We start from the raw sequence: 24088 nt of genomic DNA on the forward strand, positions 1-24088 counted from the left end.
AGACAGGGGGCGGGACTCCCATCCACAGGGTCACTCCTCAGATGCCTACAATGGCCAGAGCCAGCCTGAGCCGAAGCCAGGAGCTGAGACCGTCCGCACCTGGGTGGCAGGGGGCCAACTACATGAGCCGGCACCTGCTACCTCCAGGGGGAGGCACCTGCTACCTCCAGCAGGAAGCTGGACTCAGGAGAGCACTCAGCCCAGGCGCCCCTGGATAGAACGCCAGCATTCCGGCCCGTGGGCCCACGTGCAAGTGTCTCTGGGAACTATGACAACTGGTCTCAAGGGGACTAGCCAGGGTCCCCACAAGATGACATTAACCTCCTCCCAGACCAGTGCCCCCAAGGACCTCACTTCCCTGCCCAGGGCCCACACCAAGCCCCACCTTGGAGACCAGGCTTCCAGCACACGCACTTTGGGCAGCACGCTCAAACCCTGTCCAAGCCACAGCAGGGCCTGACATAGGCCACCGACAGGAACTGCACCTTTCACCTTACCAGAGTTTCTCCCACACAGGTGGGTGAGTCACTTGCTATGCAACAAGAACAGCAAAACCACGTGGCTACCCCTGGGCTTCCTGGGGAGGCCACACTCAGCTGGTAGCTTGGCCTGGGGCAGGCCTGAAGGGCGTCCATCCTCACTTGCCACTCGGTTTATCTACGCTGGGGATCCCTTCCGGCTGGCATCCAGGAGGGACGATGGGAGTGCAGAACCCCTGGAGGCTCCGGCTTTGAAACCGGCCCTGGCCACCGGCCACAGCCGGCAGAGGCAAGACACGGGAAGCGGACGATTGCAAAACACCAGGGCGGCAGGCTGGGGGTGGCGCCGGCTGGAGGCTGTGGCCTGCCGCCCGCCCAGAGCTCGCTGGGTCAGCCCGCAGCTCGGCGCAGTGCAGATGTGGCCGTGAGACCGGACGTCCCGCCACCCGCTGCCTGGAGTTCAGGGACAGTCACACAGCCTCCTGAGGCTCAGCTTTGCCCAGGACCTTTTCCTCCGCCCTAGGCGGCTCAGAGACGCCCTCCGGCTTGGGACTCCCCAGAGACTCAGGGCTCCTCTAAGCCCACCCTTTGCTTCTGAGGTTTGGACAGCTCACGTTTTGCTGTCTCTTCCCCATCCCAAGCACGGTGGCCTAAGTCATGCCACGGAAGTGATTCTGAATGTTTGGGTTGGAGGACGGGAGGAATCCTCGCTGTGCAGACGGACATCAGGGCTGTGGTTTCTGGAAGTTTCTCCAAGCCTCCCTGTGGGACTCTGCACAGGAAAACAGACGTGGTGCCCACACTGCCACCCAGTGGTGGTGCTATTGGGTAACAGGATTCAAGTTCCAAGGGTATCCCTGGAAGCTGACTGTGGAAATCAGGTTCCAGTTTCCATTGCATTTTCACTTAGAGGCAGTAAAGGACACTGGCTGGGAACCAGAGCCCTGGAATCCGACCCTCAGTGTGCCTCAAGGTTCACATCTGGGAAGTGGGCAGATAACAGCACCTGCCTCCGGGGCAGCTGCACATTTTAAGGACGCTTCAGAGCCTCGGCACACTCAGTGCACAGAGTGTTAGACATTGTTCCTGTTTGTTCTTGCTTTTAGATTTTTAAGGATTTATTTATTTATTTATTTGAAAGGCAGAGTTACAGAGGCAGAGAGAGAGAGAGGTCTTCCATCAGCTGGTTCACTCCCTAAATGGCCACAATGGCCGGAGCTGTGCCAATCCAAAACCAGGAGACAGGCGCCTCCTCCAGGTCTCCCACGCAGGTGCAGGGACCCAAGGACTTGGGCCATCTTCTACTGCTTTCCCAGGCTATAGCAGAGAGATAGATCGGAAGTAGAGCAGCCGGGACTCGAACCAGCACCCATACGGGATCCTGGCACTGCAGGTGGAGGCTTTACCTGCCAGGAGCCAGGAGCTTCTTCCAGGTCTCCCATATGGGGTGTAGGGGCACAAGCATTTTTGAAAACTCAGTTTAAATTGTAAATGAGTCCTTGTTGGGACTGTGCTGTCTTCCAAAACGCAGCTATCAGGGTAGTTTTCCTCTGCTGGGCCAGGCCGTTAGCTCTACGAGGTTGTGAAGCGCAACGGAGGCCTTCCCCGCAGGAACCAGCAGTTCCCGCGTTCCCATCAGCCAGCTGCACCCTGGAGGGCACGCTACAGGAAGCAGCTGTCTGACGCTGTTGTTGGATGTTTATCTATCTCCTACATGTCTACAAAATAAATACATCTGGGGCTGGCACTGTGGCACAGCAGGTTAAGCTGCTGTCTGCAATGCTGGCATCCCACATGGGCACCTGCTCTTGTCCTGGCTGCTCCACTTCCAATCCAGCTCCCTGCTAATGCTCCTGGGAAAGGAGTGGAAGACGGCCCAAGTGCCTGAGCCCTTGTACTCACGTGGGAGATGTGGATGGAATTCCAGGCTCCTGGCTTTGGCCTGGTCCGGCCCCACCATTGTGGGCATTTGGGGAATGAACCCGCAGATGGAAGACTTTCTCTCTCTCTCTCTCTCTCCCCAACTCTGCCTTTCAAATTTATAAAATCAATCTTAATTAAATACATATGTGCTCAAATCACTCGCACCGACTGCCGCCAACGTCTGCCCGAGCCAGGGAGTGAGAGTGGCCTTTGCCGGCCTTGGTCTCAGTGTGAGTGAGGCTCCAGTCATCGGTGACAAGCAGACTATCCGAAGACGGGCTCAGTGTTCACGGAGCAAGGAGGGGAAATGTCAGATGCCGCAGGTCCCCGCCTGCCCGGTCCCCTCTCTGTGGCCCTGGCCTCCTGCAGCCAGGCTGGGCTCTCACAGGCAGGTGTCCCCACGGACGGCCCCTCTGCTGAGCTCGGCTGCTGGCTCCAGCTCCTCGCAGAAGCTGTTCCACCCAGGACCCCCCCAGAAACTATCAAGGCCAGGCAGACAAGAGGACCCATCCCCTCCTTTCCCCTTGGAATGACACAGCCCAGGGAGAAAAGAGTTGACCCACGTGTTCCCAGAGCAGAAGCAGCTACAGGGACCTGGCGCTCAGCTGGAACACACTGCCAGCTGCCCTCCGTGGGGTCCGTCCATCGGCAGGGACTCTGCGCGCGCCATCGCATGGAGTTGCCACCCGGCTTTCTTTGGGTGGAAGCTCAGAGAGCTTGGGCAAATCTAAATCGCCCGGCCAGAATTCCAAAGTCTTCATGCATCTTGCAAAAGTCCCTGAAGACAACTTGGGGAAAAGCAGCTCGCAAACACAATGGAGAGGGAAGAGACCCCTAGGGGAAAATGTTCTTCCTCCTTCGTGTCCATCTGCTGAGTGCAGGAAGTGCTTCCCAACGAGGCTGAGGGACGGCCTGCTCATCCCAACCCCAGCACTGCCAGTGAGCAGCCTGCAGCCCCACGAAGTTCCCCGAGACACCGCTCACTATGTCACACGGCACAGAGAAGGTGACTGTAAATGGCGCCACCACCGCTTCAGAAAGCTGGTTCCAGTTCTGGTCCTGGCCGATCCACTTCAGATCCAGCATCCTGCTAAGGCGCCTGGGAGACAGCAGACGCTGGCTTCACTGCGTGGGTCCCTGCCGCCCACATGGAGACCTGGATGGAGCTCCTGGCTCTTGGCTTTGGCCTGGCCCAGCCCTGACTGCTGCAGGTGTTTGGGGAGTGAACCAACAGATGGAGGCTTCTCTCTGTGTCTCTTTCTGCCTCTCCAGTAAGTAAATACTCCTTAAAGAAAGACAGGCTCTACCTTGGGGCTTTTGAAACCTGGGACTTAGCCCTCTGTTTCAGTGAACAAGACCAGCAGATTTGTTTTTTTTTGTTTTTTTGTGTTTTTTTTTTTTTTTTGACAGGCAGAGTGGACAGTAGAGAGAGACAGAGAGAAAGGTCTTCCTTTTTGCCATTGGTTCACCCTCCAATGGCCGCCACAGTAGGCGCACTGCGGCCGGCGCACCGCGCTGTTCCGATGGCAGGAGCCAGGTGCTTCTCCTGGTCTCCCATGGGGTGCAGGGCCCAAGCACTTGGGCCATCCTCCACTGCACTCCCTGGCCACAGCAGAGAGCTGGCCTGGAAGAGGGGCAACGGGGACAGGATCGGTGCCCTGACCGGGACTAGAACCCGGTGTGCCAGCGCCGCAAGGCGGAGGATTAGCCTAGTGAGCCGCAGCGCCGGCAAGACCAGCAGATTTGTGACTTACTGTTACACGTGGTCTCCCTCGACGCTGTCTCTGACAGCTCATATACGGGAACTTTGAAAAGTTTGTAGCAAAACAAAAATGAAAGGCAACACGTGACTCCCACAACGTTTTGAAGTCCTCACGTGTAGAGAACCCGCAGCCAGGAGACCTCTGGGTGTGCCAACTGTACCTGGGCAGACGCAGGAAGGTGGGCCAAGCCAGGCCTCATCCGAGTGACATTCTCTCGTGGCTCCCAGGAACCAGGTGAGGGGACATCAGGAATATTTTTTAATGAACTATTTGGCCACACTTTAAAAAATTTATTTATTTGGAAGTCAGAGTTACAGAGAGAGAGGGAGAAACAGAGAGAGGGAGGTCTTCCATCCGCTGGTTCACTCCTCCAAGCGGCTGCAACAGCCAGGGCTGGGCCGGGCTGAGGCCAGGAGTCAGGAACTTCTTCCTGGCCTCCCACGTGGGTGCAGGGGCCCAAACAACCTGTGTGTCTCTGTGTATGTGTGTGTTTGTATGTGTCTCTATGTGTGTTTGTGTATGTATGTGTCTCTGTTTGTGTATGTCTGTGTGTGCCCCTGTGTGTATGTATGTATATGTGTGTGTCTCTGTGTATGTATGTCTTTATGTGTGTTTGTGTATGTGTGTGTCTCTGTGTATGTGTCTCTGTGTGTTTGTGTATGTATGTGTGTGTCCCTGTGTATGTATGTATATGTGTGTATGTGTGTGTCTCTGTGTATTTTTGTATGTATCTCTATGTGTGTTTGTGTATGTCTGTGTCTCTGTTTGTGTATGTCTGTGTGTGCCCCTGTGTGTATGTATGTATATGTGTGTGTCTGTGTATGTGTGTGTCTTTATGTGTGTTTGTGTATGTGTGTGTCTCTGTGTATGTGTGTGTTTGTATGTGTCCCTATGTGTGTTTGTGTATATCTATGTGTGTTGCTGTGTGTGTATGTATATGTGTGTATGGGTGTGTCTCTGTGTTTGAGTATGTTTGTGTGTGTATGCATGTGTATATATGTGTGTCTCTGTGTATGTGTGTGTGTGTCTCTGTATGTCTCTGTATATGTGTGTATGTATGTGTCTCTGTGTGTGTGTATGTCTGTGTGTGCCCCTGTGTGTATGTATGTATATGTGTGTGTCTCTGTGTATGTGTGTATGTATGTGTCTCTGTGTGTATGATGTGTATATGTGTGTGTCTCTGTATGTCTCTGTGTATGTGTGTATGTATGTGTCTGTTTGTGTATGTCTGTGTGTGCCCCTGTGTGTATGCATGTATATGCGTGTGTCTCTGTGTATGTGTGTTCCAGGAGTCAGAGCCAGGAATCTGACCGAGGTTCTCAGAGTGGGACCCCAGTGTCTCAGCTGGTGGCCAAACGCCCACTCCAGCTTCCTGGTGCCAGGTAGGATGGGCTCCACCAGCATCACCAGAGTTCTCTGTGATGTCACATTGGCTATGACATCACTAGGTAGGATGGGCTCCACCAGCATCACCACACAGTTCTCTGTGACGTCACGTTGGCTATGACATCACTAGGCAGTGGGGACTTAGCTTCCCTGTGAGCCACCTGCTGTATACGGGGCTGTAGTCAGCTGAAACCTCACCGTGCGGCACACGACTGTGGACCCATACAGAGGAATATTATCCAGCCTTAAAGAAGGAAAGTCTGGTCCATGCTACAACAGGGATGACCTTGGGCCAGTCACAAAGGGCAAACCCTATGCTGGGATGGCTCCACGTCTGTGAGGTGGGTAGGGAAGTCAGACCCATGGGGCAGTCGGTAGAACGGGCAGTGTTTGGCACAGTGGCCACGTCGCTGAAGACACCTTTGTCTCAAGCCTGGCTGGAATAGCAGCTCCTCTGCTTCTCATCCAGTCCCCTGCGGATGTGCGGCCTTGGAAGGGAGCAGACGACGGCTCAGGTAACTGGGTCCCTGCCGCTCACCTGAGAGACCTGGATGGAGTTCTGGGCTCCGGGCTTCAGCCTGGCCCAGCCTCGGCTGTTGCAGTCATTTGGGAAATGAGCCAGATGATGGAAGATTAATATCTCTCCCCCCCACCCTCTCTCTCTCTCTCTCTCTGGCTATCTCTCCCTCCTTCCCTATCCCGCCACCTTTCAAATAAAATGGAAGCAAATAAAAATTCTTTAAAAAAGAAGCAGAGGGGTTGGCGCTGTGGCGTAGTAGGCTAAGCCTCAGCCTGTGATGCTGGCATCATATATGGGCACTGGTTCAAGTCCTGGCTGCTCCACTTCTGATTCAGCTCTCTGTTAATTGTCTGAGAAAGCAGTGGAAGATGGCCCAAGTCCTTGGGCCCTGCACCCATGTGGAATGCCTGGAAGAAGCTCCTGGCTCCTGGCTGTGGATCAGCTCAGCTCCGGCCGTTGTGGCCATTTGGGAAGTGAACCAGCAGATGGAAGACATTTCTCTGTCTATAACTCTAGCTCTCGGATATTTAAGGGAAAAAAAAAAAAAAAGGAAGCAGAATGGTGGGCAGGGGTGGGGTGTGTGGAGGAATGGGAGTCCGAGGTTAAGGACACAGAGCCTCTGCTTGGGATTCTAGAACATTCTGCAGATGGACGTGGTGACGGCTGTGCCGGTGTGGGAAGGCCCTTGGGCCACTGAGCTGGCACCTAAGGATGGTCACAATGGCTGGTTCTGTGTGAAGTGTGTTCCATGGAAAGATGGAAGGAAGAAAGACGGAGGGAGGGAGGGAGAACAGAGAGGCTGTGCGCTGCCCAGAGCCCAGGCAGCACCTGCCATTTCCATGGAGGCCCGGGGTGGAGGCTAGGCCTGCTGTAATGTCAGGAGCAGCACCTCCGGTCCCTTCCCAGCCCCCATAACATGCAAGGGCTAGCCTCGGAACCCAGGCAGCCACAGAAGGTGGCGGGACACCCACAGCTGGGTGGGAGGGAAGGCATGCGGCGTGGACACCGGGAGAGGCCAGCAGCCAGCTCGGAAGGCAAGGTGGCAGGGACGGAGGCAGCTGCCTGATGTTAGGATCTGGGACGGCCTGGGTGGGGGGAGGCCTCCCTCTCCCTCCCTCTCCCTCCCTCCCTCCCTCTCTCTCTCTCTCTCTCCCTCCCCTTCCCTCTCCCTCTCTCCTCTGTGTTAAACGTGGTTTTTTTTAGTGTTTATCAACAGGTGACATTGTGCACTGTTGAGCGGGAAGTGGGACGCCGGCTCCACAGCACCGTCGGGGGCCAGAGCGCAGGGTTCTTAGGGCTCAGAGCCGTGGTGAAACAAATTCTCGTTCGTGGCACGACATCGCCACCTCGTGGACGAGGCGTGTGTGGTGCCAAGTTCTCTTCGGGAGCCTGGCCGTCCTAGGGGCTCTTGGCTGTGGCTGTGCTGTCCCTCCTCACCGTGGATGTCCAGTGTTGTCAGAGGGAGTCCGCAGGAAAGGCCACTCCGTCTGTGCCCCCTGCCCCTGCCCCGCTTTCTCCTGCACGCTGAGGCCACCTGGCGTCCGAGTCCCCGCTCACCTCGGCAGCAGGATCCGCGCCAGTGCGGTGCAGGACCTGGTGGCCGCTTCCTGTCCAGAGCTCGCTCCAGTACCTGCACATCCTCCCCCCGCGCCCACAGAGGCTGCGCCCGTGCGGGTCCCAGGCCACCTTGGTCTTGGCACTCCTGGCAGCACCTGAGGCAGCCCCTCCGCCCCTGCTCGCTGTCCCCTGGACCCCCTCTCCTGGTTTTCCCCCACCCCACTCCTCCTTGTCCAGGGTCTCATGTTCCCAACCCCCAGGTACTGGCGGGCATCCAGGGCAGGCTTCTCCTCCACCCTCGGCAGCCGGGAACTGCAGGTCGCCCCCGCGCCTGCCTTTAAACATTCTACACGCTGGCGACCTCTGGAGTGACAGCCCGAGCTCAGACCCCGAGCTCAGCCTCCTCCCTGGCAGCTCCAATCCTTGGTCTAACAGACAAATGTAGCAATGCCAGGACTCAACCCTGGTCCCCGTCTCCGCACCCCCACGCCCTCACAGGAGCACAGCGACCCCGCACCCCTGCCTGCCCAGGCTGCCGTCCGAGTCCACTTTGTCACTCACTACATCCAGTGCAGTGGGTCAGTCTTCTGCCTCCATCTCCAGCAGAGCTCCAGGTCCCAGCACACACCACCTTCATGCCCACCGCCCTGGCCCCAGACACCTAAACCCCTCTCGCCTGGGAGCTCCTCCAGGCTCCCAGCCTGCTGGCTGCTGGCGGCAAGATGGTCTTCTGCTCCTGCTCCAAGCTCTCCAAGGACCTCCCTTCTCCCTCGGGGAAACCCAGGGTCCTCAAGAGCTGCTGGCAAAGCAGACAGCCGGGGGTGATGGAAAGTGCAGTGTTTGGAGCCAAGAGATGGGTGTGCGTCCTAGTTCCAGCCTTTGTCCGTTGAAGCTTTCTAAGACACACTATCAGACAGCAGGACCCAGGAGGCAGCAAGCTAACTACCTGATTTCATTAACATTGAAAACTTCTGTTCAAAAATCGCTGTGGTCACACTGGCACTGTGGCAGTGGGGGCCACACTGGGAATGCAGGTTCGATTCCCAGCTGCTCCTCTCTGATCCAGCTCCCTGCTAATGTGCCTGGGAAAGCAGCAGAGGATGGCCCAGTGCTTGGGCCCCTGCACCCACGTGGGAGACCCGGATGAAGATCCTGGCTCCTGGCTTCAGCCTGGCCCAGCCCTGGCCGTTGCAGCCATTCGAGGAGTGAACCAATATGTAGAAGATCTCTCTGTTTCTCCCTCCCCCTTTCGCTCTGCCTTTCAAATAAATAAATACTTAAAAATCACTGTGATGAGAATGGAAATGCATGCCACAGGTGGGGAGGAAATATTTGTAAATTGCTGCCTGGTACAGGACTTGCACCTGTACGGATAAAGAATTCTCGGAGCTCAATCGCTTTAAAAAAAGCAGCCATAAAAAATCGGTCAACCATATCATAAACAGATATTTCACCAAAGAAGACCTAAGGATGGCAAGTAAGGAAAGGAAATCTCCCAAGCTTGCACTGCACACCTGTGCAAGGGCTGCCAGGTAGCCCGGCCACGGCCAGTGGCGATGAAGGGTGAACCGTCTGGATCACTCACATGCTGCACGTGGAAATGAAGATGCACTATTACTTGGAAAAAGTTTGTTGCTTAAAAATTCACACATACACCTGTCACACAACCCCGTAGTCCACTCTGAGCACTGTACAGGTGCACAGGTCTGTGGGAATACCTGCCCACGAAGGTTCAGGGACACTTCATTTCCAACAGAAGCCAAATGTCCGTCAGTGGGTAGATGGGACGGGGCCGGTGTTGTGGGTTAAGCAGCTGCCTATGATGCGGGCTTCCTGTAGGAGCCCTGGTTTTAGTCCCAGCGGCTCCACTTCCACTCCAGCTCCCTGCTAACAGGTAGATGGGGCCACAAAGTGCAATTTATCCGTCTAATAGGAGCTCACTGAGCAACAAAAAGGAGCGAACAGCTGCCCATCTGCTATGGACTACGTCCATCTCCACACAGCTGTGCAGGGTGAGAGACGCCAGCCCAGAGACGCGCCGTGTGGCAAAGCGAGAACTCGTCTGTGGTGCGCTGGGAGGAAGCCGGGCTGGGAAGGCTGGGGAGGCAGGAACTGCGCCACTGAGGATCGGCGAGCCTCTGGAGTTAACTCAGGAATTCAGTTCATTCACGTCCACTGGTGGTGTGGGAAAGGAGCTCCCTGGGAGTTGCACGGAGTCCAATCACTTTCTGTCGTGCAGGGCAAAGCGCGGCAATGCTTCAGATCAGGAGCTCACTCTCGGTCATCGTACTGCTCCGAGCAAGTCCTACTGAGGGGCCCAGCGGGTTAAGCTGGCATCTCGTGCCAGGCTGGCGCCCACGGGAGTGCCAGTCTGAGTCCGGCTGCTGTGCTTCTGATCCAGCTCCCTGCGAATGGCCCAAGTCTCGGGCCCCTGCCACTCATGTGAGAGACCCAGATGGAGTTCCTGGCTTTGGACTGCTGCAGACATTTGGGAAGTGAACTAGAGGATGGAAGATTCTCTCTCTCTCTCGCTCTCCCCCTCCCTCCCTCTCTCTCTCTCTCCCCCTCCCTCTCTCTCTCTCCCTCTCCCTCTCCCCCTCCCTCCCTCTCCCTCCCTCTCTCTCTCTCTCTCCTCCCTCCTTCTCCCTCTCTCTCCCTCCCTCCTTCTCCCTCTCTCTCCCCCTCTCTCCCCTCCCTCCTTCCCTCCCTCTCCCTCTCCCTCTCTCTCCCCCTCCCTCCCTCCCTCCCTCCCTCCCTCCCTCCCTCTCATATCCTGCCTTTCAAAATAATAAATGAAACTTCTCTTCATTTCTGCAGAGATTTCTGCATACTTGAATGTAGGCTGTGTCCTGAAAAATCTTGCTGCCCCCACTTTGATGTGCACAGGAATCACTCAGGGTCTGACACACACCTGCTGATGGGCGAGTGTCACCCTCCTCAGAGTGTGGTGTCTGCTCTGTAGTTCACTGTGGGTTACACTAGTGACAATGGGACTCCAGGAAAAGTTACTCTCTCGGAACCCCAGAGTCTTCTAGGTGTCCAAGGTAACTTTTCCTAGAATTACTTCAAAGACCAAAGCAAAGTGATTTTATGCTCATCCCGTGTAACAACTGCATGTAGTCAGTGAGCCAAGTGGATGTCACCTTCTCCATCCTGCAGGTGCAGGTGAGGAAGCTAAGACTTATGGAGGCTGATCCTGCACCCAGTGTCACAAAGCCAGCAAGCCAGAGAGGCTGAACCCTGACCCATTTATTTGAAAGGTTGAAGGGGGGGGGGGGAGCGAGAGAGAGAAGGGGAGAGGAGGGGAAGGGAGGAGAGGAGAGGAGGGGGGGAGGGGGAGGGGAGGAGAGGAGAGGAGAGGAGAGGAGGGGAGGAGAGAGAGAGAGAGAAGGGGAGAGGAGGGGAAGGGAGGAGAGGAGGGGGAGGGGAGGAGAGGAGAGCAGAGGGGAAGAGAGGAGAGCAGAGGAGAGGAGAGGAGGGAGGAGAGAGAGAGAGAAGAGAGAGGAGAATCTCCCATCCACTGGTTCTCACTCCCAAAATGCCTGCATCGGCCAGGGCTGTGCAGTCTAAAGGCAGAGGCCAGGAGGTCAATCCGGGTCTCCACGTGAGCCACCACCTGCTGCCTCCCAGAATGGGCATCAGCAGGAGCCGGAGTCAGGAGCAGAGCTGGAGTTTGGACTTGAACCCAGGCCCTCCAGCCCGGCAGAGATGTATCCACAGGGTCACATGCCCGCCCCTTTGACTCTTCCTCTATCAACTCCCTCGGATACTCTGAATGTCTACTTCATGCCAGGCTTCTGTCTACATCGAGCTGACTTACAGAGAGCTTTGCTTTGCAATGACGTTTTCAGTTAGCGTCGGTATTCTTTATTGAAATCACCTGTTCATTGTTTCAAAGCCCTCAAGCAGCACAGAAATTTCAGAGACTCAAACTCTAACTCCCTCAGACGGAAACCTCTGTTCAGATGTTAAGGACTGAAGGGGCCGGTGCTGTGGTGTCATGGGTTAAGTCGCCGCCTGCAGTGCCAGCATCCCATATGGGCATGGGTTCGAGTCCCAGCTGCTCTACTTCCCATGCAGCTCCCTGCTAATGCACGTGGGAAAGCAGCAGAAGATGACCAAGTGCTTGGGTCCCTGCACCCACATGGGAGACCTAGAAGAAGCTCCTGGCTTCTGGTTTCGGATCAGCCCAGCTCCGGCCATTTTGGCCATTTGGGGAGTGAACCGGCAGATGGAAAACTTCTGTCTCTCCCTTCCTCTCTGTAACTTTGCCTTTCAAATAAAATAAAATAAATATTAAAAAATCTGTAATGACTATTCCACCAGCCACCTCTTTATGACTGAAGGGCACATGGGGGAGGGGTCCCTGGTGAGAGAATTTTCGAGCCTCCTGCAAGTTACGTTCCCCACCTGGAGGGCGCAGAGAACCCTAGGGAGGTACAGGCTCACAGATGGCAACAGCTGCCGTCTCGCCATTGCTACAGGGCTGCCTCGCAGTGCCCCGAGTGCGCTCATTCCGTCAGTGTTGCCACCAAACTTCACAGTCCCACCAACTGAGCATGAAACTGCCTGGTTTCTAAGCCCGACTGCTCGTAGATCTTCTGAAAGATTTGCTTATTTGAAAAATAAAGTGACAGCGTGGGGGAGAAAGAGAGATAGAGATCTTCCATCGGCTGGTTTATTCCCCAAATGGCCGCAATGGCCAGGGCTGGACCAGGCTGAAGCTGGGAGCCAGGAGCTCCATCCAGTTCTCCCATGTGGGTGGCAGGGGCCCAAGCACTTGAACCATCTTCTGCTGCCTGTCCAGACACAGTGACTGCAGTGGGTTGTATCAGCCCCTTTGCTCTCTGTCCATATGCAAACACAGTGGACTGTGGTTTCCACTCTCTTCGCAGGAGTATTTTCGGTAGAGTGGCTCTGGTGTCTGTTCCCTGAAGCTGGTCTAGGTGGGTAACTGCTTGTGGTTTTCGTTTGCACTTCCTGGACAACTGGTGCTGGGATCTTCTTGTGTGTCCATTTCCCAGCCTTGGATCTCGTCGGGTGAAGTCTCTTCACATCCTTGCCACGTTCTTCAAAAGTGGTTCTCTTTTTTTTTTTTTTTTTTTTTTTTTTGCATGGCGTCTTTCTTTGGCGATGCGTTTCCAGGTCTGTGTGAGGCTATTTCTGGATTCTCTCTTCCAGGCCATGAATCTGCCAGTCTAGTCCCAGGCCAGGGTCACTGTTTTTATTACTATAACTGTTTTATGGCTGCAGGAACACATTTCATTTATACAAGTCTTCTCTCATTCTTTTCCAAAATTTTCTCATTTTCAAATATTTGTTTTCCAGCTCAACATTATAATAATTGAGTTGAGTTCTCCTCAAATTCTGTGTAGATGTTTACCTGAACTGACACTGAATTAAACAGAATAATTTAGAAAAGAAAAATAAAAAACCCAAGCATTTACAATGTTGGCTTCCGATTCCAGGACAGATGATTCCCGTTTCTGGAGTCTTTTGTATCTGATGGGCTGGTTTCCATTTATTTGTTGCATTGGTGTTTAGTTTGTTTTTCTACAGTCAGCATGCACACAACCAGGGATAAATCAGAAGTGAAAACTCGGCTCGGTCCCGACGGCGTGGGCTTGCGCCGGCCCAGCCAGTGCCGCCGTGCACGTCTGTTCTGTCTCAGCTTTGTGAACCCGGCAGCCCTGTGTTTGGGGATTAGGGAAGCACAGCCCAGCTCCAGCGCAGGCCGCGTGTCCCGGCAGCCCATAACTCTGCCGGGAATGGCACCGCCCGCAGTTCATTTGTCACCCACGGGGAGCCGGCCTCTCACAGAGGCATCTCAGAGGGATCCTCTGAGGCAGCCGGGGCCGCGTCCTGTGTGACTACACGTTTGTGATGCGTCCAAAGTGTCTCTTTCTTAGAGTTAAGCATAAACAAGAGCCCCCCCCCCTTTTTTTTCCTTTTTGAAAAGAGCCATTTAACCTGATCCACAGAAGAATTCTTGTGAATTGGAACGCAAGCGTCAGGCTGCCTGCCCGGCTGCCAAGGGCATCGGTCCCGTCCCGGGTTTCTCCTCCCGACCTTCCCAAATCCAGCCTTCGCTTCATTCCCAAGGAATTCCCGCCATCGTGAGGAAAGAGAGCAACTCTTAAAGCAAAAGATGTATTTTTTCATTTGAAAGGCAGAGTCACAGAGAGGAGATAGAGAGAGAGAGAGAGAGAATCTTCCACCTGCTGGTTCACTCCCAAATGGCCACAACGGTCAGGCTGGGCCAGGCTGCAGCCAGGAGTCAGGCGCTCTATCTGGGTCTCCCACGTGGGTAGCAGAGGCCCAAGCACTTGGACCATCTTCTGCTGCTTTGCTAGACACATCAGCAGGGAGCTGATCAGAAATGGAACGGCTGGAGCATGAACCAGCTCCCGTTGGGATGCCGGCATTGCAGGTGGGGACTTACCCTGCTACCGCACCACTCCGGCCCCAGGAAAGCAGCTCTTGGTCAGCCTTCAGTCCTAGGAGTGGGCTCAGCTTCTCGGAAGGAGCATGCGTCAAAGCCCTTGTGCTTTCTGGAGCTTTCCCACCCAACAGACCCAAGCAGGTGTCTTGGTGGTGGCTGACACTCGGCACCGCCCCTGGAGTGGGAAGCTGCAGTGGCTCACCAATGCCTCTCTCCCGCGTGACGGTATCAGCTGGTGTGACAGTCCAGAGTCCAGGCTCCAGGCTCCTTCTGCCCTTCCGCGTGGCCAGCCGTGAGTGTCTCCCTTGTGCCCAGGGACCAGCGGCATTTCCCAGCGATGTCCTAACCAACAGGCAGACAAGGAAGGGGCACGGGAAGGCGTGTCGCTTTAATGGCACGAGTCGGAAATTGCACGTCAGTATCACACGTGTCCTCTTGGCCAGGCTGCCATTATCTCTTGCTATGCAGCACGTTGCCTGCAAGTTTGCCGGCTACACAGCAAGGATGCATCGCCTCACGGTTTCCACAGGGTCGGGATCTGGATGATGACTGCGTCGAGAGCCTCGCGCTCAAGGTCTCAGGGGTCTCAGCAGAGCAGCCACCCAAGGCCTGCAGGTGCGTCTAGCGGGGATCTGCCCCTGAGCTCACGCCCATGGGCACCCGAGACGCAGGCACAGGCTTTTCAGAACCTGACCTTGGGAGCGAACTTTCCTGCCTGTTCAGACCTGAGGTGGGGCACAGTGGGCACGCTGCCCGTTCCCCCAAGGCCAGCTTGCTCAGAGAAAACAGTGACAAAGCATGGCATGGCGCCCAGTGACAGCACCAAGGGGCCTCAGCGAATGGAAGATGAAGCGCTCTCTCTCTCTCTCTCTCTCTCTCTCTCTCTCTCTCTTTCTCTCTCTCTGTAATGCTGACTTTCAAATAATTAAATATATAAATCTTTAAAGGAAAAAGAAACATTAAACTGATAGTTAAAGAGGTAGAGAACACATTTTCAGGGAAGGGCTAGATGCACGCGACAGGGCAACGTTGAAACTTCAGTTAATGCCTGCACTCATTCGCACTGGTGTTCCTCCCAGCTGAAGGAATTCCCGGAGCTTTTACGGAATTAAAGCCGCATTTGCCTGGGACTCCAATCAAGCTGTGACCAGTCCCAACACAACTGTGGTAGAAGCAGCAGACACACGTGGTATTGCGACGCGGTCACCAGGGTTACTTCGGCCAAATCTGCGCTCTGCCCGAGACCCCATGCAAAGTGTGGGAGACGGCACAGAAGCCTGGTGCAGGAGCCGGGAACCTGACTGGGCAACGTTCGAGTAGTGAGGATCAAGTCCCAGAATGCCTCCGCCAAATGGAGCGCCACCTAAAAACGAATGTGACGGCGTCGCCGGGGCTAGCTGCGCCCCGAAGGACAAGCAAGCGGCTACTCCCTGCAGCGCAAGACTGAAGCTACAGCAGTGGCTGTGCGCGCCTAAGGACGGCTGCCCGTCACTTATCCCCCAAGATGTTTCTCATTTCTGGGATTTTCTTGCTGGGTTCTGCATCACAGCTCACACGCAGTGGGTTGTCCCGGTGAAGTGCCCTAATGAACGTGTGAGGACACACTGTCCGTTGTCAGCCCTTAGACTATCGGAGCCCTGATTTTGGGCCGTAATCCCGAAAGACACAGTCCCAAACGCCATGATTCCGGGTGGTTCATGACCAAAAGGTCGGAATCTCTAAAATCTCAAATCACTGAGGTGGGGCTGTATTACAGCCGCTCCACTTTCAGTCCAGCTCCCTGCTATGGCCTGGGAAAGCAGCAGGAGGCGGCCCAAGCGCTTGGGTCTCTAACATTACTGGACGACCAGGATGGAGTTCCAGGCTCCTAGCTTTGTCCTGGCCCAGCCCTGTCCATTCCAGCCCTTTGGGGAGTGGACCAGCAGATGGAAGATCTCTCTCTCTCTCTCCTTCTCTGTAACTGCCTTTCAAAAAAAAAAAAAAAACTTTTCTTTAAAGCTTGCTATTCACTATTCTCCAACTCGCTTTTTAAAAAATATTCTATTCATTTATCTGAGAGGTAGAATTACAGACAGAGAGAGGGAGAGATAGAGAGAGAGGTCTTCCATCCACTGGTTCACTCGCCAAATGGCCGCAACAGCCAGAGCTGGGCTGATCCGAAGCCAGGAGCCAGGAGCTTCTTCGGGGTCTTCCACATAGGTGCAGGGGCCCAAGCACTTGGCCATCTTCCATCTTTCCCAGGTCAGATAGTGAGCGGACTGTTCCTCTGGCCTCTGCTGATCCATCTCAGAGGACAAGGGCGAAGACGAAGGCCATCTTCCGAAGAACCTGATAAATGTGTGTCTGCACTCTCCCGTTGCCTACGAACAGGAAGCATGGCGTCTGTACACACAGAGAGCTCACTTGTTCTAGTGGAGCCAGTCTCACCGCCTGCACGTTAACTCAGAACAGGCCTTTTGGACTTCAGATGAGGGGACTTCAAAGAGTTTGCACCACTGGAGCCGGCGTGGTGGTGCAGCGGGTTAAGCTGTTACTTGCAATATCAGCATCCGGTATTGTGCAGGTAGTTCAAGTCCTGGCTGCTCTCCTTCTGATCCAGCTCCCTGCTAATGCACCTGGGAAGGCAGCAGAGGGTGGCCCAAGTGCCTGGGAGGCCTGGATGGAGTTCCAGGCTCCTGCTTATGGCCTGGCCCAGCCCCGACTGCTGTGACCATTTAGGGAGTGAATCAGTGTATGGAAGCGCTCTCTCTCTCCCCACTCCTCTGTCTCTCCCCCCTCTCTGTCTCTTTGCCTCTCCTTCTTTCATACTGTAACTCTGTCTTTCAAACAATTTTTATTTCAAAGTTGCAGAAAAATAGAGGTAGAAGAAGTTTAAGTTGGGGCACAGTTTTTTTTATAACATGCATTTCCCCCTAAGCCTTTTGAGGACCTTTTGCGTGTTTGACTGAAGGCTTCTCCTACCAATCAGGAGGCACCAGGAGGGACCAGGCCCCTTTATCGTGGTTCTTTCTGCTGGCAAATAGAAGGGCTCTCACGTGAATGGGTTCCTATCACCTGCACCAAGGTGCATTGTGGACACTTGCTCTCCCCCTCTCCCCTCTGCAGCACCTCCTCCCCACCACCCTCCACAGGTGACAGCCTTGCCTGCCACCCTCGGGACTTGGCCCATGCTGTGTGACCTCCTGTGTGTGTGCACTGTCTTGTACAGTCGCCTGGAGCAGTTCACGGTGGGCACACTTCTCCACGCCTCGCTTCTTCACTCGGACGCTCCCCCAGGAACCCGGCAGGTGACAGCTCCACGGTGTGCGCCTATCACAAGTGACTCGCCCATGCCTCCACCCATGGGCGTTTCCTTTATCACTGCAATGGCCAGAGCTGAGCCTATCGGAAACCAAGAGCCAGGAGCTTCTTCCAGGTCTCCCACGTGGGTGCAGGGGCCCAAGGAACTGAGCCGTCCTCCGCCACTTTCCCAGGTGCATTAGTGGGGAGCTGAATCAGAAATGGGGTGGCCTGGACTCGAACCAGTGCCCATGTGGGATGTCGGTGCTGCAGCGGGGGCTTTAACCCGCTAAGCCACAGTGCCAGTGCCATGGCACCGCCTTCGACCAGCTGCTATTCCGGGATCTGAGCAGAGCACGGTCATCCCTGGGTACCTATGGTATAATGCCTGATACAAGGTGAACACCAAGTAAACAACTATTATACTGCATTGTCTAGAAAATGTTGACTAGAAAAAGTTTAGACATGTTTGGTACAGAGGCAATTTTTTTTAAAAGATGTATTTATCTATTTTAGAGGCAGAGTGACAGAGAAAGGGAAATACATACACACAGAGAGAAAACGAGTGATCAACCATACACAATGCACTCCCGAATGCCTGCAGCAGCTGGGGCCAGGCCAAAGCCAGGAGCCAGGAGCCTCATCCAGGTCTCCCACGTGGGTGGCAGGGGCCCAGGTACTTGGCCATATCCCACTGCCTTGTCAGGCACATTAGCAGGGAGCCAGACAGCAAGTAGAGCAGCCGGGACTCAAACCGGAACTCTGCCGTGGGATGTGGTGTCCCAGGCAGAGATTTTAAATCTCAGTGTAAATGAACAATTCAGTTAGAAGACGACAGACTTGAGCAACATCTCACAACTTCATCAGCTGTTAAGGAAATGCAAATTATTAAACCACAGCGGGATACTGAAGACAGCACCACATACCTATGAGAACAGCTGAAACAGTGATAGCAACACAATACAAATACTGCAAGACGGGCAGTCACTCAGGAAAATGATCCTGCAACTTCTTTTTAGAGATTTATTTGAGAGGAAGAGTTATGGGGGGGGGGGGAGATAGAGAGAAAGACATCTTTCATCCACAGGTTCACTCCCCAAATGGCCACCATGGCCAGGCTGGAGCCAGGAGCTTCTTCTTCTGGGTCGCTCACATGGGTGCAGGGGCCCAAGCACTTGAGCCATCCTCTGCTGTCTTCCAACACACATCAGCAGGGACCTGGATTGGAAGGAGAGCAGCCAGGACTAGAACTGACGCTCACATGGAATGCCGGCATTGCAGGCGGGGTTCTTTGTCTGCTCTGCCACAATGCCAGCCCCTCAACTTATGAAACTAAACATACGGGGCCGGTGCTGTGGGGTAGTAGGCTAAGCTTTCTTCTGTGGCACAGCATCCCATATAGCTGCCAGTTCCTGTCCTGGCTGCTCCTCTTCCCAGCCAGCTCTCTGCTATGGCCTGGGAAAGCAGTGGAAGATGGACCAAGGGCGTGGGCCCCTGCATCCATACGTGAGAGACCTGGAAGAAGCACCTGGCTCCGGCTTCAGATGGGCTCAGCTCCAGCTGTTGTGGCCATTTAGGGAGTGAACCAGCAGATGGAAGACCTCTCTCCCTGTCTCTCCCTCTCTCTGTCTATAACTCTACCTCTCAAATAAATAAATAAATAAAATCTTTAAAAAAAAAAACTAAACATACAAGCGTTCTTCAAAATGTCCTTGGAAATCCATATTATGAAAAAGCTATATATGAATTTCAAAAACTGTTTTTCACCAAAGTAAGCTTATCTGTTTATACATTTTTGGAATTTATTTGGGAAAGGCATAGATATCTACCATCTGTCGGTTCCTTCCCTCGAATGCCTATAGCTGGGTTAGACCAGGGCCGAAGCTGCAATCTAGGAACCATTCAGACCTCACACATGGGTAACAGGCACCCGTTGCTCAAGTCATCGCTGCTGCCCCCCCCCCCCCCACAATGGGCGTCAGGAGGAAGCTGGAGTTAGGATCCGGAGCCAGGACTGAGCCCAGGGGACTAAGCACCTGCGGTCTAAACTTACCTTTAATTCCATCTTCCCACAAACCTTTTTAAAGTTTTATTTATTTATTTGAAAGACAGAGTGACAGAGGTGAAGCACACTGAGGACCAAGAACTCCCACCCAGGGGACAGAAACTCCATCCAGATCGCCCACCAGGGTGGCAGGAACCCAAATACTTGGGACATCCTTTGCTGCCTTCCAAGTGCATTCGCAGGAAACTGGACTGGAAGTGAGGAGGGGCCCAGCCGAGAACCAGAAATCTGATAATGGGATGCAGGAGTCCAGCGCCCACCACTCTGAAAGGTTTTTTTTGTTTTGTTTTGTTTCGGTTTTTTTTTTTTTTTTTTTTTAGATTTATTTGAAAGGCAGAGTTACACAGAGAAAGGGAGAGGCAGAAATTATTCACACACACACACAAATGAGTGTAGGTAAAAAGGTGGACTCTTCCTAAAGTCTGTAATCTAGTTAATTAAACTATAGGTTGCGTATCTCTAATCCAAACACCTGAAATCCAAAATCTCAAGCTTTCTGAGGACCAACATGATGTCCTCCGATGGAAAATTCCACTCCTAACCTCAGGAGAGGGCTCACAATCAAAGCACAAGTGCACAAAAATATCGTATAAACTACCTTCAGGCTATGTGTACAGGTGTATATGGAATAAAAATGGATTTTATGGGGGCTGGCGCTGTGGTGCAGCAGGTTAACACCCTGGCCTGAAGCGCCAGCATCCCATATGGGCGCCAGTTCGAGACCCATCTGCTTCACTCCCCATCCAGCTCTCTGCTGTGGCCTGAGAAAGCAGTGGAAGATGGCCCAAGTCCTCGGGCCCCCGCACTCGTGTGGAAGACCTGGAGGGAGCTCCTGGCTCCTGGCTTCGGATTGGTGCAGCTCCGGCCGTTGTGGCCAATTGGGGAGTGAATCATCGGATGGAAGACCTCTCTCTCTCTCTCTCTCTCTCTGCGCCTCTCCTCTCTCTATGTAACTCTGACTTTCAAGTAAAATAAATAAATCTTTTTAAAAATGGATTTTATGTTTAGACTTAGATCCCATTCCCAAGCTATCTCACCATACATGTATACAGGTACAGAAATATGGAAATATTCCAATCTGAAAACGTCCCACAGAAACACGTCTGGTGCCACGCATTTTGCAAATGGATGTTCATCCTGCCATGCCAGTGTCCGGGTATTGAGCTTGTGTCACGTAAGATGCAGCAGTGAGAAAGGGAGGAGGGTGCACAGAATCGGGCTCTCAGCAGCATTCCTGCAATTGCGCTAAGTTGATGATTATTTCAAGATAAGAAGCCAAAATTTTCTTCCGGAGAAAAACAGAAGTTAGCTGGCTGGGTCAGGAATCTGTAAAGCCTGCCAAGACCCGTGGAGTCAGGGCCACGTCGTAGAGTGCGGGCCTCCAGCAAAGCTCACACCCCGTGTAAAGCCCACCCACTCCTGCTGGAGCTACAGGGCATTGGAGCCTGGGCCCGGCTGCTGCAAAGGCTTCCTTTCCACCTCCCCGTCCTGGCCCTGCTGGGAGGCGTGAGCAGGCCTTGGGAGGCTGGGAAGAAGGCTGAGGCTGTGGGGATAGGTATGTGGCTGTGTGTGTGTTTATGTGTGTGCGTGTGTGTTTATGTGTGTGCATGTTTATGTGTGTGCATGTATGCGTGCATGTGTTTGTGTGTGCATGTGTGTTTGTGTGTGTGCGTGTTTCTGTGTGCATGTGTGTTTATGTGTATGTATATGTGTTTATGTATGTGTTTATGTGTGTGTTTATGTGTATGTGCGTGTGTATATGTGTGTGTATGTATATGTGTTTATGTGTGTGTTTATGTGTGTGTGCATCTGTGTGTGTGTGCCTGCATGCAGTCCCAAGTCAGAGAGCTGTTGTGAACAGAGTTGCCGGTTACCTATTTTCCCCACAGTCGGCTCCAGAAGTCAACCATGCTACAAGGACTAATCCAAGATTCCAGATGTAGTCCCTTGGGTCTCCCTTAATTTTATTCCTTGCAAAGCTGTGGAGCATCCTCCCACTACAATGGCCCCAGAGGGCCTTGGGGATGGACTGAGAGAGGATCTATACTAGCCCTTTGTTAACCCACAATACGGGCCTGAGATCCGCTGTCGCCAGGGGACATTCCTGGTGAGAAGAAAAGGTGGGCTGTCCTGGACGTAAGTTCACTGGCTGTGGGACCACAAGTGTGAGGCGTGACTCTGGGACCAGAGCATTATTTGAGTTAGAATCGTAGCTCATATTTCTCCACCGCCTTCCACGTGGCAGGCAATATGTCAAGCACTCACCTACTTCATAATTTTCCTCTGGAACTAAATGAGCTCACAAATCTTCAATTGTCTGGCAGAATACCCATGTCATGTGGTTGATAAACTTTGGCACTTAAATAAATATTATCTTGATTATTGTTGTAACCAAGCGGAAGAGGGAAGCTCACTCTCGAGAAGCACCAGGAACTCTGAAATTATTGCCATGCTCATTTTCAAATATTGAAACAGGGCTCCTTCTGATATGTGATTTCTGTTCATTAAGTGTGTTCTGCACCGGACATTTGTCATAGTCCCTGAAAGTTTCAGTACAAAGAATCTGTGTGTTTCCTGGCATATGTCTTGCAGTTGGATTTTTCCTTCAGATAATCAAAAGATGAAGTGCTCCCCTGAAGGTTAGCAACTCAGGAAACACGGAACTATTTCCTTTCATGTAACCACACAATGATGCCACAGCCAAAGTAAATACAAAGAACATAGTTAGGTAAAAACTTCAAGGAACATCAATGGAACATAGATTTGAAATAAATTAAATTCCTCCAGGAAGGGTTTGGCTGAATTGAGGAATAAAATGCCAACAAAGACCCGACTTTGATGTATAATCTGTGACCTGTAAGAAGTGGTGTTTTAGAGGAATTTTGTAATGGTTAACTGTTAAATTGGGATTTTAATCCTCCTAAGCAGATTTATCAAATATCAGTCCAGGGTGGGCTAATTTCTACAGGCTAATACTTTATTATTGCTTTTTAGCTTAAGGTATCTGTGTTCAAACATTGAGGGTAATGTTATGATGATGTTGGTGGTAGTGATGACAGTGATGGTGTTGATGGTGGTGATGGTGGTGATGATGATGGTGATGATGGTGATGGTGGTGGTGGTGGTGGTGGTGATGATGGTGGTGATGGTGGTGATGATGATGGTGATGATGGTGATGGTGGTGGTGGTGGTGGTGATGATGATGGTGGTGGTGGTGGTGATGGTGGTGGTGGTAGTGGTGGTGATGGTGGTGGTGACGGTGGTGGTGGTAGTGGTGGTGATGGTGGTGATGGTGGTGGTGGTAGTGATGATGGTGATGGTGGAGGTGGTGGTGATGGTGTTGATGGTGGTGATGGTGGGTGGTGGTGGTGGTGGTGATGGTGGTATTGGTGCTGGTGGTGGTGGTGCTGGTGGTGCTGGTGGTGGTGGTGATGGTGATGGTGGTGGTGGTGATGGTGGTGGTGGTGATGGTGGTGATGGTGATGGTGGTGATGGTGATGGTGGTGATGGTGGTGATGGTGATGGTGGTGGTGGTAATGGTATTGGTAGTAGTGGTGGTGGTGGTGATGGTGGTGGTGGTAATGGTATTGGTAGTAGTGGTAGTGGTGGTGGTGGTGATGGTAATGGTGATGGTGTTGATGGTGGTGATGGTGGTGGTGGTAGTGGTGGTGGTGGTGGTGGTGGTGATGATGGTGGTGATGGTGGTGATGATGATGGTGATGATGGTGATGGTGGTGGTGGTGGTGGTGATGGTGGTGGTGGTAATGGTATTGGTAGTAGTGGTAGTGGTGGTGGTGGTGATGGTGGTGTTGGTGGTGGTGGTGGTTGTGGTCATGATGGGGGTGGTGGTGGTGGTGATGGTGGTGGTGGTGGTGTTGATGGTGGTGTTGGTGATGGTGGTGGTTGTGGTCATGATGGGGGTGGTGGTGGTGGTGATGGTGGTGGTGGTGGTGTTGATGGTGGTGTTGGTGATGGTGGTGGTTGTGGTCATGATGGGGGTGGTGGTGGTGTTGATGGTGGTGTTGGTGTTGGTGGTGGTGATGGTGGTGGTAGTGGTCATGGGGGGTGGTGGTGGTGGTGATGGTGGTGGTGGTAATGGTATTGGTAGTAGTGGTAGTTGTAGTGGTGGTGATGGTGGTGGTGATGATGGTGGTGGTGGTAGTGATGGTACTAATAGTGGTAGTGTTAGTGGTGGTCATGGTGGTGGCCAGAGTGGTGGTAGTATGGTGATGGTGGTGATGTCAGTGGGGATAGTGGTTGTAGTGATGGTGTTGCTTTTGGTAGTGTTGTGGTAGTGGTAGAGTATGTTAGACAAAGGACATGCTCAACTCTCTTTATAAAAGACCCCAGTAGACAACTATGACAAGTAAAATACCAATTTAAACAGGCAAAATCTAGGGATTTTCAAGCAGGCCTTCTTCCTAGTTTCCACCATTTTCCTGCCTCTCCCATGTGTTTCTTTCTTGAAGCCTGGTGAAATCTTTAGGTCCCACATTTGACTTTGCGTTTAAGTTTTTATGAACCCAGCACATGTCTTCAAGGTTACTGTGGCTTGTTTGGTTTGGGCTCTTTCCCAGCGTGGAAGGAACAAGATAAATGGCACTATCACATAGGTAGGGTTTTGGGCCACCTTACCCTGCAGAGGAGCAGCCCTGATCTTGGGGGAGAATGTTT

Source organism: Lepus europaeus, chromosome 3 (assembly GCF_033115175.1).
Source record: "Lepus europaeus isolate LE1 chromosome 3, mLepTim1.pri, whole genome shotgun sequence".
NCBI classification, from domain to species: domain Eukaryota; kingdom Metazoa; phylum Chordata; class Mammalia; order Lagomorpha; family Leporidae; genus Lepus; species Lepus europaeus.